This window comes from Lycorma delicatula, chromosome 6, assembly GCF_047948215.1.
Source record: "Lycorma delicatula isolate Av1 chromosome 6, ASM4794821v1, whole genome shotgun sequence".
NCBI lineage: Eukaryota > Metazoa > Arthropoda > Insecta > Hemiptera > Fulgoridae > Lycorma > Lycorma delicatula.
The window spans coordinates 25786813-25804142 of record NC_134460.1 but is presented as its reverse complement, the minus strand read 5'-3'; positions in this window follow the sequence as shown (position 1 = coordinate 25804142).

Here is a 17330-nt window from a genome sequence, read left to right as displayed (position 1 = left end):
CAGTGTTTATGATAGGCAAACTCATTTTTAGAATGTAGTATGTGTATACGATTCATTTCAGAAGTATTTGTCTTTAGTATTTCTCTGTAGAAAGAAGTGTAATAAAAATTGCTAAAAAAGACAGAAAAATTAGAATGTAGGAAGCTGATTACTGTGAATGTAAAGTGTAAAAATTATCTTTGAGATTAAATATCGGTATGGAACAGAAAGAAATGACAACTTTTATCAAATTATTCTAATGACTGATGATTAAAAAGGTAATTGTGTTTGAGTTCATTATCCATTTGTATCCATTCCATTTATTTTTGAGAGCACATTGTCATCCTTGGCACAAAATTAAATCCTAATCTCAATTATATAAAAATGTCCTAATATCCTTCAAGTCATAATAATAGTTTTATTTTCTTTCATTACTATGCACATCTTATGTTGTTTTTGAAAATGATGTACCAAATTTATAAAAAATATTAAGCAGTATAATAATGCAGAATATATAGAGTTTATAGCTGCATTTTGTTATTGTTATGTTTTGTATGTATAAATATTTATAAATCCTATATAATTGTACAATTTCTCAGTAATTGTTACATTCAATTTATTAATCTATAATTGCTACTATCAACGTTATCATAAACAATTAAGTAAAAACTGAATGTAAATCATTATCATTATTTTATAATCATTTCATCATTCATTATCATTCTTTTTAACTAAATTTATTTCTTCCACTCTTTAAACTAATCAGTTGATTATCTATTCACAAATTTTTACACACAAACAAATTTTCTATGATATAATGCATTTCATCTTGCTCGTTAACACGTGGAAAGCATGTGCAAGGTCAAACAATAAAATTTAAAAATAAAAGAGATTAAAAAAAAAACAAAAATACAATTTTTATTATGGGTTAAATAATGTTATTCACCTTTATTTCAATCATTTAAAATATAAACAGGATCCATAATTTTTTTAATGATTATTTTGTTGTTATTATTGATTAGTATATGAACATAATTTTATATAATACATGCTTACTGTGGAGAACGCAATTATTAAATTTTTCTATCAAGGCCAGTGATGTTTACTTCATAGAATTTATACATAAGTAGTTATGAATATTAACAAGAAAAAAATTCTAAAATTATCTAATTGGTTTTAATAATACATCATATTATGCAGGTATATATATTTAAATGTTATTATAGAAATTTTAATACTGGAAAATAATAGCAGTTAATGGACTAGTTGTATCAGTTGTTATTTGACCAATGTTATTTTTTTATACTTATGTTGATTTTTTCATACTATTTGTCATTAAATTACAATGAGCCTGAAAATGTTGATATATTAATTAATTGTATTCTGCACTGGGTCGGCCAACAGCACTTGGAAGAAGATAAATCTTTGATCGCTTACAGATTTCTTTTCTAGTACCTCCCATCCATCAATGAACCTGAGGAGATCCACTGATGCAAACATAACGAGGACATCTTTAGTACCTAATAGGGGGCTGCCTAAGAACTGGTTAAGGGACACTTTTTTTTTTCTTATCTGGTGGCTGTACAATAACTGGTGGGTTGAATTGTCTGGTGGCTTTATTGTCTAAAAATAATAAGAAAGTTTTGAATTCTTTCTCCAAAAAAACCCTTGATATAACAAAACAGACCACTGATGGAGGCAGCTCATATTTTACTGTCCCAGCTGTTGTGATATATGCTGCTATAGCAGCTATAATGGGAAAGTATATAGATATATTTTCTGCTTTGAGGCAGTGTTTCTCAATCTGTGGGGCACACTAACCCAGGGATCAAAAAAAAAATTAATTTACTGAAAGGAAAACAAAACAAAATACATTCTGACATAATAAATAATAAAAATACACATTTACACTGATATAATACTTATAAATAGGATTGTATCAGTACTGCATTAATGTATTTAATAATTAACTTATCAATACTAAGAGACATGTTTAATAATTATTAGTGACTCCCTTGGCTTATCTTGTTGAGCAAAGTTTTTCAAAGGAAGGTTTAATATTTGAATTAGACACTCATAGAATTAGACACATAGTTTTTTCTATATTTAGTTGAGATCTATATTATGTCTTCAAAGCAGCTACCACAGAAAATCTGGTTTCACAAAGATAGGATGTTGAAAATTGTAATACTATAAGAAATACTCTTGTTTTCAGTGCAGAAAACTCAGCTTCCACTCCTACCCAAAGAAAATACTTTTTAAAATTCTTTGCCAGCATGGCTAAATGATTTTCAGTTGTTACAAAAACAACTTTCACGTGTTGTTTTTCAGCCTTGTAAGTTTAAACACAAACATCCACATTTGCAAACATTTCTAGGATTTTTTGCTTTAAATTTCTGCTCCACAATTCCAATTTTCAGAAAAAAGCATTATTATATCAATCATATCCAACCTATGTGTATTTGCTCCTTTGAGTTGAAGATTCAAGGTATTTAATTTCTCGAATATGTCGACCAAGTAGCTCAATTCCATCATAAATAAACCATCTCGAATCCATCTTCTGATTCGTTTTCCTCTTCTAGAAAAATTTCAATTTCCATTTCATCTCTTAATTCATAAACACATTGCAAAAATTTCCCACATTATAACAACCTAGCTTTGCAATAAAATAGTGGTGCTGAATGTACTGCACTCGTGTCTTTACAAAGTGCAGAAAAGATTCTTGATTTTAGGGGTCTCATTTTTATATAATTTACTACAGTTACAACCATTGTTAGCACAATATTCAGACCAGGACTCATTTCTTTGGAAGCCAGAGCTTTTCTGTGGATCACGCAATGTGTCCAGAGAGACTGTGAATATTTTTGTTACACAAGTGCTTGTATACTTTGAAATCTTCCAAACATTGAACAAGCACCATCAGTACATGCAATTTTTCCACTCTATGTTTGCCTCGTTCATAAAATCATTTAAGATAGGAAATAATGTGAGTGCTGTTACTGTGAGTTCTATTGGCAAAAGAGGTACTTCTGCTACTGACATACCATCATGAAATCGAATGTAGGAAATGAAATGAACATCTTTATTGCTGCTATCTGTTGCCTCATCAAGCCGAATTGAAAACAATTTGTCATGCAACTTCCCAAAAAGCTGATGCTGTACATCTTGAACTATATCATCAATTCGATGGGTAACAGTATCATTTGATAGAGGTATGTACAGCAATTGTTTGGCAAAATTATCTCCAAGCATAATTTTTACAATCTCAATTGCAGCTGGCAAAATAAGCTCAACCATATAAGAGGCTAATTTGCCAGGGGCTTTTTTACATCTGGCTATTTTATATGAAACTTTGTGAGAGGCAAGTAATGCTTTTTTATTCACAAAGTTTTTTTAAAAATTATTTGCTTATCATATGATATGAATTTTAATTCGAAAAATTCTGGTGGTTTGTGAACATACTCATTATGAAGCGTTTCCAAATGTCGTTTAAGTTTATTAGGTTTCATGCTGTCTGCTGCCAAAGTTCTTGAGTAAATGACACAGAGGGGCTTTTCTTCTTCATTTACTTCAGTACTGGTAAACCCAAAATTTATGTATTCTTGAGAATATTGTCCTGATTTTATTTTCGTAACCACGCTCGTCTGTGCACTCGATGCTTCACTATCATCTAATGCTCACTTATGCCCACTTAAAAATTTATCGATGATTCTGTATAAATCTGCTGCGTGAATATTTAATATCGTGAATTGCAATTAATAAGCAAATTGCAACATACATATTCACGATAGATTCGATAGCGATATAGAGATCGACTCGACTGAAATTGAACGAAGCGCATCATTTATACACGTTTGCGCAGACGTTCCAGATTGTTCGAGACGAATCGGAACTTCTAGCGATGCCGCGAGTATCTGCATGGTGGACGTAAGACAGAGAGCAATAGAGAGGCATCGATTCTAGTTTTGTCAATGCAGCGGGTTAGTGTTGCCAAGTACCAATAAATTTACTTATTCTTTGTAATTTGTAAGGTTTGCAATTAAGTTCGTAGTGTAGCTTTAGCGTCAGAATACTCAAAATACATTATTATTGCATGAGAGGGGAAGTGCGATAAAAATTATGATAGAAAATTGGGTCGCAAATACTGAAAGGATGAGAAATGGTACTTACCTTAAGGAGATATTAAAAAAAAAGATTTTAACAAAAAAAATTTAATAAATTGTAAATAATTTGTGGTAAAACTTTTATTCCAAAAAAAAATTTCTTTTTTCTTTGCAATTTCCATATGGTCGCCCAAACTTTCAGCACCAAATCGATTGGAAGAGCCTTTCCAAAACGGTGGTAGCCTCGCAGGAGGTTGTTTTAAAAACACCATTACATACAATAAAGGCTCTGCGTTGGACACTTTTTAAATTTTGAATAAGTGCTCGATTTCTTTTCAACCTATGCGCTCAAAAGGACGCCGCGTAAGAGGTCATACTTTCGAAGACACCTCGGTACATCATGTACAAATGACGGCCCGACAGCCCGTAATCCTTTCGAGCAATCCCTCCTAAGCTTGTGCATCACAAAGACGGCGTCCGCCGCTACTTGCCTAATGTGGTTGCTAAACACAACTTCTCTTATCAAACAAAACACCTAGGTACTTATGAACTCGAATTCGGCTAAACTTAATACGGGGGTTACGACTGAATGATAATTTGTCTGCACCCTTGAGAAGCATAAACTTCTTCTTGGGTACAGAAATCATTAAATTTTGAATGGTCATCCAGCCCTCTGCGGTTGACAAAGCCGCCTGCACTTGATCTTCTAGCTGCGGTCTTGACCACGAACTAACAGGAGACAGTCATCGGCGAAAGCCTGGGCCGTGACCCTTTCCGGGAATGTCAGTTCCAAAATTCCGTCGAATACCAGGTTTCACAGCAAGGGACCGAGAACGGAGCCTCTGGCTTACAACCCGTTCGAGAAGTCAAAAGCTAAAAGCTCCTAATGCAGACCACCGGCGAGGTCGGAGCGAATCGCTGCAGATTACTGCAACACACTACGCGGCTGTGTAACCCAACTCCACAGCAGCGCAGGTTGACTGACAGCCACTGATCGTTGTCAGCCCCGGCGACGTGAACGTAGGCACGCTGCAGTTGTAGAAAGCAATTTATCGCCACCGGTAGCAGTAAACACAAGTTTTACGGCACGGGGCCAGAGGCCGAGAAGCGATGCCATACAGGTTACTTATTGTTCCAAAGGCGAACAAAATGCACTTGCATATTCGAAATTGAGAAATAAAAAATTGAAGAAATAAATCAAAGCAGTTTTTAATTAAGTGGTATAAACAAATAAATATGATCAATATTAGAGTAATTTTTCTACTTTTACTTAATATTTAACAAAAATTAAGGCTAAAATAGAAATAAAGAATTATTCTCAAACTATAAATTGTTACCTTTCATTGTGATTTAAGGCGTTAAATAATTTTAAAAAATCGACTGTTACTTATTAAAAAAATATAATTTACTAATCGAGAAAAATTTAATAATCATTTAAGATCTGAGATATTTAATCTTTAAAGGGATCTTTCTTAAATATACAGTTTTAAAAAAGGTATGCATTTTTAAAACCTGTTGCCTGATAATTATTTCTGTTTAAAATTATGATAGAATGCATATAAGCAAGAATACACAAAATATTTATAGTCAGTAGAATAACATAGAACTTGGTTCAAAATTTAAAAAAAATCTGTTGTGGAAACTACATGACTTCTTTGTACGCCTATTAAATTACATGTACACATTTTTTTTTTTTAATGAAAATTACATAAAATTATATTTCATTAATCATTTCTGGTTTTTTTTTTAATTGTTACTGTATTATAATTTATTGTAAAAATTGTTTTAATTTTTCCGTTGAAAAGCTCTCAATGAGGGCTTATTACTGCAGTTAAAAAAAGTCCAAAATCCAATTTTTTTTTTAGGATTTTGGGCTTTTTTAGACACTTTTAGTCCAGTCGATTGCAATTAAAAGAGGAGATGTACAACTAGATGTTACAACAGTCCTAAATCAAAAATTTCAACATCCTACGGCTAATAATTTTTGAATTATGCGTATATCGCATAATTCAAAAATTATTAGCCGTAGGATGTTGAAATTTTTGATAAAGTACAAATGTGACGCCAAAATGTTAAAATGAATTCAGGGAGGGTCAAAATGTATATTTCCATTGAAATCAGAAAAACCGAAAGTTTTCGCGATTACAATATTCCTTTACTTCGTACAAGGAAGTAAAAATAGAAGCTTAAAGTTTTTTCTTTCGATATTTTAAATCTAACGCTAAATAAACAAGAAAATGATATAAAGCTGTTTGTCATTGTGAAATTGTCTTAAACGATATTTCAATAAAACATTAAACGAATAATAATACAAAAACCAGGATTTGTAAAATAAACAACAAAAAAAAAACAATAATAGAAATAATATTACATATTTTTACTTAATTTTACATTTAATATGTATTTATCTATTAGCACAAGTTAAAAGAGAATAATGAATACCAAAGGACAAATGCAAGTTAAGCTATGAAATTTTACCGGTATTTATCTCAATAATGGAGTAATAAAAATAAGTACAAAGCTTTTTTTCTAAATATTCTTGTTTTTATTTAATTTTCATTGCTTAAAAACTAATTTCATGACATTTATATTCCTATAATTCTTTTACAATAATTGAAATATTTTATTAATTTTTGTTAAAAATTTTCATCACGATAGCAAAATTTTGGTTAAAAAATATTATGACGGTTATTGAATAAACACTGGTGAAAATGGCAATGCTTTGCGTAAAAGTTCAATTTAAAAACTACTTACGTTACACCAGATCAATTATTTATTAAAGAATTACTGGCCTAATAAAAATAACTGTAAATAATTTAAAAAAAATAACAGTCGACATTTTTTTTAAATATCGTTTTATTACGTCGACCCCCTCAAAATTTAGGGAACTAGTTAAATATTTTTCTTTTAAATTCAAAATAATAATCTTGTATACCTCTAACTTAAGGTACTCCTCTCATTAAAAACGTTAGACCTTAACGTTAGGTCTTCATGAAGCCTCATTGATATAATTGTTTCATAGTGAAAAAAAGTAGATCGTTTTATAACCGGGGAACTTTCAAAATCTCGAGTTTTTATGCTTAATAATTTAATAGTTGTCATGCTTTATAAATAATCTAAAGGAAAAATTTTTTGTTAATTATTATTTTATTAACAACTGATAATGGTAAATTCGGTATTTTATACATCCTTTACTTGGAGGTATTACTATACTAAGAGTAGTTACCAAAGAGCTATTTTATAAAATCCAATTCTAAATTATTTGATTAAAATAAAACTATATTTTTACTTATTGTTGTATAACCATGGAAACAAGAAAAATTGATAAATAAATTACGAACCTAATTTATACATATATATGACGAATCGCATTTATTAAATTTTTTTTTAATCATGAAAGTGTTCGACTATACCGTATCTTGGATTGCAAAAATCCAAATTTACTGTAAATTTTGTAAAAAAGTTGAATTTTGAAAAGAAGTTTTTTAATTTTTTATTTAATTGATCTTTAATTTTTCGAAAGTAATCATGAAATTTTTCGACTTTAAAAAATCCTGCTTTGGGTTATATAGCAATTTTGCAATGTAAACCAATGCAGGAAGTTGGAAAGAAGTTTACAACTTCTTTACAAAATCCTGAAAAATATGTTTATTTGGCATATTTTATATTTCCGGCCCCCACCCATACCCCATTTTACATTTTTACCGTTTTACACTACTGCTATTGAATCAATCTTTATGCGATTTGGTAACAGTGTGATAGATATTTATTTTTGTAATCCTGATTATGCATTTCGGGAAAAAAAAAGCCGCGGCTGGAACTCTAAAAAGATCTAATACAATTACAATACATTGATAGTTTTTATAAATTAAACAAGGTATCTTATTGATTAAACAGTTATTAATGTTTATGCAACCTCAAAAAAGTACGAAATTGGCCATTCACCTACATAAAATGGTTGCTCAAAAATATGATACATTCTAATAATAAAATTAATACTATTTTTTTAACTCTTTGAATGTAGAAAAAGCCTACAATTAAAAATGATTAAATTTTAATTGTAGAATTTTTCTAAATGAATAAATTTTATCAGCAACTACTTTTGGGTAATCTGAAACAGATTAACCAAATCAAAATAAACCATTTCTAAAGTTCCTGAAAAAACTCATTTTGAACTTGATTTTAAAAAGCAGAACTTATCCGATTATGATTATTTATTATTTATTTTTTTTTGGTTTAAGATAATTTTTATTATCATTGTTATTCTCACAAACATGAGTTTAATGAATACAGAGGGATCTAGGGAGCACAGCCGCTTGTCTAAAGGGAAGGGTGAACGAAACGAGCTTTGACTGGCTAAACATCCCCTGACCGCAATTAACTATATAATGCGGTCGAAGCAGCGACAGGGATGCATGTATATATGGTGTACATATATATGTTACCACATATATGTCTAATTTAATATCGGCGGACGTACACTGTAGCAACTAAATGTGAGCTGGCGCACAGTATACGGACGCGCTGATACAGCATCACTACCGCCGCGCAGATGACCGCGCAGTTCTCCCACCATAGCGGCGGTGCGGCCCACCAATCTCAGGCTCCAATAAAAGAGCGTGCACGAGAGTGAATTTTCAATTCATCGTCGACCACCACTTGGAGAAGACCAAGAAGAAGATGGAAGAAGACAGAAGGAGTTACCTGGCCGCCTCAACGTATGCCAACATCCCCGCCGGAGCAGCAGGCCTGGCCGGCCCGATGAAGAAGCCGCTGGATGCGGGCGCTACCTTCCCGCTCCAGCCCGCCGAGCTTCAATCGCCCTGGCCGGCCCAGCGTGGGGTCGCTCGGGGAGAACCGCATCGGCCGCGCCGGCGAAAAACGACTGACGCCGACCCGACACTGCGGGGGTCTGGGGTCACCACTGCCACGCTGTGGTGGGGACCCAATTGTCGCTGAGGGAAAGCCCGGTCTGACTTTAATGGACTACCCGCAACTCTCCGACTTCACCGAAGATCAGTTTCCGGACCCAACAGCTCTTCTCAGAGCTAACGCAAAAAACGGCCTTTTTCAGGGTCACCACAAGGTTATCAATTATGAGCTGTCGAAGCTATTCGACAACAGCCCTCCTCGGGGCTACCATAAGGTTAGTAATTACAACGAGCTGTCGAAACCAATCGACGCAAAAACGACCCTTTTCAGAGCTACCATAAGATTAGTAAGTGCCACGTGTCGTCGAAGTCATTCGGCGACTATATATATATATATATATACTATTTCTATTTGTGAGTGATAATAATAATATCAGAATGGAAAAAAAAATTTTATGATAAACATTTACAGGTAGAGTTAATATTATAAAATCCAGTAAAATATATTCAGCCCACCGGGTTGGTCTAGCATGAACTCGTTATTACAAATCAGCTGATTTCGAAATCAGAGTTCTGAGGTTCAAATCCTACTGAAGGCTTTTATACGGATCTGAATACTAGATCGTGGATACCAGTGTTCTTTGGTAGTTGGGTTTCAATTAACCACACATCTCAGGAATGGTCGGCCTGAGACTGTGGAAGATTATACTTCATTACATTCATACATATTATCCTCATTAATTCCTCTGAAGTAATACCTTATGATGGTTCTGGAGGCTAAAACAGATAAAAATAAAAAAGAGAGTCTAATATATTCACTCATCCTGAGACTTAATGAGCATTACAGGCATTATTCTTTTAAAAATGGAATTATATAAGTATTTCATATTTTCATAGGTGTAGCAAGTAATACTTCTAACCCTAAAAATAGGAATTTTATGTACTTTTAAAAATGTTACTTAATCAACGAGTTGACAATATGTGTAAAAGAAAAACTTATTTTTTTTAAATATTTTTTTCTATTCATTATCTGGTGGTTTTAATTTTGAATCCTTTTTATAGCAGTAGGAGAAAATCTCTAAAATAGAAATTTTTATTTAAAAAATAAAAACCTGAGTCCAAGGGTATATGTAACCTTTAGTCCAAAATATGATAATCTAAGAGATTTTTTTTTACTTTATTTTATGATGTTTTTATGGCAGAATACCTGAAGGATTGATTTTTTTTAAATTTTTATTTCTATAACGATACAATTTAGAACTTTTGCTGAATCTTTTATTTAACTCAAACTATTCATTTTTCTGGATCAAATCTTGCCATCAATTTTTTAACATGTTTCCAAATGGCTTAAAATTTTACAAAAATATTCATTCATTTCCAAAAACATTAAATAATGACTCAGTTTTTACTGATATCAATTAATTGATAAATAGTAAAATTATTATAAAATTACTTAAAAAATCCTAAATTAACTATATTATTATTACTGTTACTAATAATTACTACTAGAAATTAACATTATTACTATTATATAATATTACTAATTTATTATGTATTAATAATTTTTTTTTAAATGATTCTGTTTAATGTACTAAAACATAAAATATCATTTTTTACATCAAAGTAGTTCTGGTGTTTTATGATTTGAAAAAAATAATTATAGAGCACTCATTGTTATAAATAGTAAAAATTATTTTTGATATTTTTTATTGAACTCTTAAATATATTCATTTTTTTTATAATTGTATTTGTTGAATCATTAAAAGATAAGATGATTGGTAAAGATAAGTGCCTGATGCTTTAACTTTTAGCCACAACAAACCATGAATGCAATTTTTAATGCAGTTTAATGAAAGTGTTCTGTAAAAAAATAAAATTTATTTTCTCATATTCATCTTCTGTAAAAGAGAAAATTATAAAAAAAAAAAAAAAAAAAAAAATTGTAACAAATAATTTTCAGTTTTATTGCGGGGAGGTAAATTCTTAGTTTAATATTTTATAAATACTGGAAATATTAAATAGTAATGCTGTTAATTTTTTTTAAATGTGTGTTTTTTTTATTTTAATGGTTTTTTCTCTTTTTTTGTAGATAAAATATATGCATATTCTTTATTCTTGTTGTCATTGACCTAATTGCAGTGCTTGTGATAATAAGAAATAAACTGATGCTAGTAGCAAAATATTATGTTTCTAAAAGAAAAAAAAAATTTAACATGTGGTTTTTATCGCATGTATATTTTTACAATTATCATCAAACGACAGGAGCGGTTTTTCTCTTAAACGATACTATGACATTGACCTCTAGTATGGGAGTAATAGTTGTTAAAGATAAAAAGTAACGTCATTGATAAAATGCTACGTTATTACCATACGGTAGTAAATTATCACATAATTTTTTTAGCATCATATAAATATTTATACCCTAGGTAGAGTAGAAACAGGTTTAATAATACTACAGCTGTAGTACCAGCCTTACAGACCTTTAATTTCTAACTTTCTTAGAATTTTAACTTCCTTCAAAAGAACTGTATAAAATAACATAAAATTTTCTTTGAAGTAAAATTTATTACTCAGTCTGTTTATAAATGAGTACATGTTGAGCATAAAATAGACTGGAGCTAATTTAAGAAAGCAATTATTTTGTAAGGAAATTATTCTTTGTTGTCCTTGCAGCTTTTATTGTAATCATTTTTATATATGATGATAGTAATTACAGTCGGCAATTGTTACTACAAAACAAAGTTTTTGAATATTTTTATAACACCCATACAGTATCATTAACCATATCTTAATGTGTAATTGCTTAAAATTAGTAAGTATTCATTTATTGTAAATTATATAACAAATGCGAGTTAGTTATTTATAAATAATTATTTCTTTAATCAGATATTTTGTATTAATGATATACTCTGTAAAACATGCACATTTATTCATTTTAAATTCTTAATGTTATTTTCAATGTCCTGAAATTTTATTACCCTGAAAATGGTCAGTAATGCGGTGAAAAATAACCACTAACACAAATAAATCGATGAGTTGTCGTCGATTAATAAAATAAATCAACAATGTACATACAGTATCAAACCTTATTTTAAGCTTCATTATTTACCACTTGTTACTTATAGTTTACAGTTTACTTTTACTACTTGTATTTTATAGTTATACATTTGGAGCTTACTGTATTAAAATTTGCATTAGTTTGTTTTGCATTCTTAGGTCGGTTATTGTTGAAAAACTGCCATTAAGCTAATTAAAATATATTTTGGAATTTGAAGATAGATTAAGAATAAACTAGTAATTGTGCCAAACATTTATACACGTGAATGAAAAGTTATTCAAGTTATATGGAAAAACACATGACAACCAATATATGAAAAATTTAAGAAATAAATAAATATTAATTTCATAACATACAGTATAATGAAATGTTCTGTTATAATAAATGTTTTGAGAAGATTCTTGCAATTCCTGTATGATGAGAATATCGTACAGATGTAATTTAAAATCCTTTGTGGCTTTGTGGACTCTCCGTTTGACATTCCAATCTGGTGACATAGCCTTCTTTTAACTTTCAAGGTGATTGTTCGCAGGATGCGTGGGTGCGTTCTAAAGATTTGTCATTTAAAACTGTTGACTGCCTTAACTGTTTTCATTCATTTACACAACTAGTTTCTCTAAAATGAGTGATTATGCAGAAATTTCTGACTTATAAGATATGTTTGATCAAGGACAATCCCATTAAAGCCCATCAGGGTTATGAACGAGGGGGGGATGTGGCAACTGGAAGCGTCACAAGACGAGTGTCTTCCCCTACAGGGTTGGAATGATTAAGGACAAGCTATACCAAAACTTACTGGCACTTTAAAAATATATTTTTAAAGTGCCAGTAAGTTGATAGTTATTTTGTGATTCAAAATAACTATCAAAAATAAATGTACAACGAGATTGTTTAAAACAAATCATAACTTTTAATAGCACCACCTGCCACTAATAAATAAAATAAGGAGAGATTGCTTGATTGTAGTAAATACTTTATTGCTACAAGATCAATCGTTTCAACTTGCTCATTAGTGTCTACCTAAAAGCAAATCTACTATTTCGGTGGATTAAGGAATTCAGGGTTGTGCAACGTTTCATTACTCTGGAGTAATATTTCTGGTTTCTAAGTCAGGAAATCTGACTGAATTTCAACTCCTGTTACATTTTTTACATACATTTTATTCCATCCAATTCTACTTTTCCACATCAAAATACATGTACAAATAATCTGAGGTTTTAAATACAAAAGGTAATTACTGTTAGTAACTTTTTAACCTGTGTCTGAATCTAACTAGTTGCTGAGAGATCAATGTTATTGCTTATTATCTGCAATTAGAACTCTTCAGGACACATCACTAAGTGGAAGTGTTTGCTGGATAATATCTTAGAAGATTTTGTAAAGGAAAAAATTGTACAAATACCTAAGTTGGAAAACTTACGTAGGAAAACTGCTGTAAGAATCGTTTTGTGAAGTTGATGAAATTATTCAAAGACTTGTACATCAAAAGCTGATGTCAGCCAAACTGAGGATGAATAAGTAAAGAAGAAAGAGAAGTGTTCTCTTCTCTGATGCTGCAGAACTGTAATGTAAACCCAATTGATTTTTTTTAAAGTATTTATTTTTTAATACATTGTTTTAAAAATTCAATAAAATTGCCTTATTGCAATAATTAGTTACTGTTTTTGTATAATTTAATAATTATTCAAAATAATAACAATTTTATTTATTTATTTTTATTATGATGACCTTGGACATGGTTTATTTTTCAATTAATATATTTTGGAGCTACTGGAAAAGAAATAAAACTCTTGAGTTACTCCGCTGGCAGTTATCCTACCACATAACTCAGTTATGGATGTATAGTTTATATAATCAAGCACCAGTCATCTTTTACAAAGTATTGCATACTCTAACAGGTGCAAAAATCAAGGTCCCAAGCCAGGATTTGCTTGGAATGAAAATTGACATTTTTTAATTTTTAAGATTTGTTTTATTTGAATTTTATCAACGAATACAAGATGAATCAAATGATTGATAAAAATATGGCAGATGTTGACAAGGAGTGAAAACTTAAATAGATTCATCAGAATCTTTGTCATCTTTTTTCAGTGGTAGAATATACTCTATTCTGGGATTGAATGTTTGAGGATTGAAAGTGTATGATTAAATTCTATAGTCTTGGTAAGAGCCGGATTAAATCATGATTCAATAATTTACTCTTCTGTCAGGCAACTTAATACTGTGCATTCTAATCTAGGTCAGTGAGGATTTCAGTGAAATCATGGGTTTTACTTTCTCTCTGGTAATGACAGAATCAATTAATAACGACTTACATGCAATGTAAAAAGGTCAACCTCGGCATGCTGTATATTATATTGTTAACATGAAAGAGTTCATAACCATTTTATCGAGTATTCTTATTTAACACCTGTAGATTGTAATCAAGATAAGTGGATAAGCTAGATCCTGAACTACATCCTGTATTCTCAATCTGTCTACCACTAATTAATAATTAAACACAAATCTAAGGAGGGTGATTTTGTGCATTCTAATCTAGGTCAGTGAGGATTTCAGTGAAATCATGGGTTTTACTTTCTCTCTGGTAATGACAGAATCAATTAATAACGACTTACATGCAATGTAAAAAGGTCAACCTCGGCATGCTGTATATTATATTGTTAACATGAAAGAGTTCATAACCATTTTATCGAGTATTCTTATTTAACACCTGTAGACTGTAATCAAGATAAGTGGATAAGCTAGATCCTGAACTACATCCTGTATTCTCAATCTATCTACCACTAATTAATAATTAAACACAAATCTAAGGAGGGTGATTTTGTTGGATCTTTATGTTATTCATTCTAAATTCTTTTTCCATTTTTACTTCAAATTACATAAACGATTTTCAATTTATCCCTAATATGGAAATTTATTTTTTGTTCAGGTGATAATAACCTCACCTTCTTGTTCACCCATAAAAAAATTACTTTATCAGGAACTCAGTCCTACTACATTTGTTATAAGTAGATGTAAATCAACACATAACTAACTGACCAGTTTTAAAGCATCACAAAAACTAGGTGCTTACTAAATAGATTGATCTCTTTAATATAAAGTTAAAATTACATCATTAATAATCATTTAGTATTGAGTTTAGTTATAATGAGTACTGAATTTGTTTGTAAACATTCACTGGTGATTACTTGGGAAGTACCATTATATTTTTAAATTATATTCAGTATCCTTATTATGAGGAAAACAAGTTAACTACAACTGTTTCATTTAATTTTATAACAGAGTTATGGCTGGTGTTGTTACCTTAAAACTGTTTTTTTTTTTAATACTATCTGAATCACCAGTGTTCCAACGGTCATCAGTTACAGGAGTGAATTTTTTTTTTTTGTCTTCAGTCATTTGACTGGTTTGATGCAGCTCTCCAAGATTCCCTATCTAGTGCTAGTCGTTTCATTTCAGTATACCCTCCACATCCTACATCCCTAACAATTTGTTTTACATATTCCAAACATGGCCTGCCTACACAATTTTTCCCTTCTACCTGTCCTTCCAATATTAAAGCGACTATTCCAGGATGCCTTAGTATGTGGCCTATAAGTCTGTCTCTTCTTTTAACTATATTTTTCCAAATGCTTCTTTCTTCATCTATTTGCTGCAATACCTCTTCATTTGTCACTTTATCCACCCATCTGATTTTTAACATTCTCCTATAGCACCACATTTCAAAAGCTTCTAATCTTTTCTTCTCAGATACTCCGATTGTCCAAGTTTCACTTCCATATAAAGCAACACTCCAAACATACACTTTCAAAAATCTTTTCCTGACATTTAAATTAATTTTTGATGTAAACAAATTATATTTCTTACTGAAGGCTCGTTTAGCTTGTGCTATTCGGCATTTTATATCGCTCCTGCTTGGTCCACCTTTAGTAATTCTACTTCCCAAATAACAAAATTCTTCTACCTCCATAATCTTTTCTCCTCCTATTTTCACATTCAGTGGTCCATCTTTGTTATTTCTACTAGATTTCATTACTTTTGTTTTGTTCTTGTTTATTTTCATGCGATAGTTCTTGCGTAGGACTTCATCTATGCCGTTCATTGTTTCTTCTAAATCCTTTTACTCTAGGCTAGAATTACTATATCATCAGCAAATCGTAGCATCTTTATCTTTTCACCTTGTACTGTTACTCCGAATCTAAGGAGTGAATGACCACCATTAATAAAAAAGCAAAACTTTTTAATGAAAATTATTTCACATGTGATTTGCTTGAATCGTAGAAAGCTTTGCTAAAATTTTACTTAGAATAAATCACAACTATACAATTTTAACAGGGAATTTAAACCTCTATCAAATATTTGAAGTACATTATAGTCTTGAGTAAAGTTAATAATAAAATAAAATTATCTTTGCTGATAAACAAGCTCTACTGTAATCATATGAATTAATGCATCAGGGATGAATAATAATGGGTGTTATTTTAGTATGCCGTCTACCATCATCATGAGGTCATGAGGTCATACTACATGCTGATATCAACGTAACCAAACTAAACAAACTTAATGCTTGCTTTGCGAGCTAACCTCGTCTAATGAACATTAAATATGAAAACTATATAATTTTAGACATAATATTACGGTAAACCGTATGTACTGTAACGGTAGATCACATACTAAAGTAGCACCGAATAATAAAGTTAAATGTATAATTAATTAAATATAAATGGTAAAATATGTTAACGGAAACTGTGGTGAGGTGAAGAAGAAGGTCCTATATATGACTTAATTAATCACGGTCGATTCTACAGGATACCACTGCTGAACATTACAGAATGTCTTAACATATGAAAACCATTCCACTTTTATAAATAAAGCTTCACAAGTAATTAATTAATGGTCTGCCTTGTTTATATCGTTATCAACCAATAAATGCACAGAACCAATTGGAAAATTAACTAAATATCATATTATTTAAAATATAGAACAGAAAATAATAGAAAATTGTAATTAAAAATCTGCCAATTGTATCCTTAAAACAAATTCAACAAACAGCTTCCTGGGCCAATGGTTGGTGATATCAAAAAACTTAACTTAGATAAGTCTTAGGCCCTTATCTAAAGAATAGTAGGAACTTTAAACGAGTTCAATATTTTACTTAATAAGAAAGTTTTAGTGATATTTTATTTCTTCGAAAAAACACCCCCATTGTCCGGTGTTGTCCATTAATGAACTTGACAGAGATTTTGGATTGCTATATTTTATGTATCAATCTGAAAGTGATTGGCGCAAAATTACGGCAGCTATCGTGTCCACAAGAAA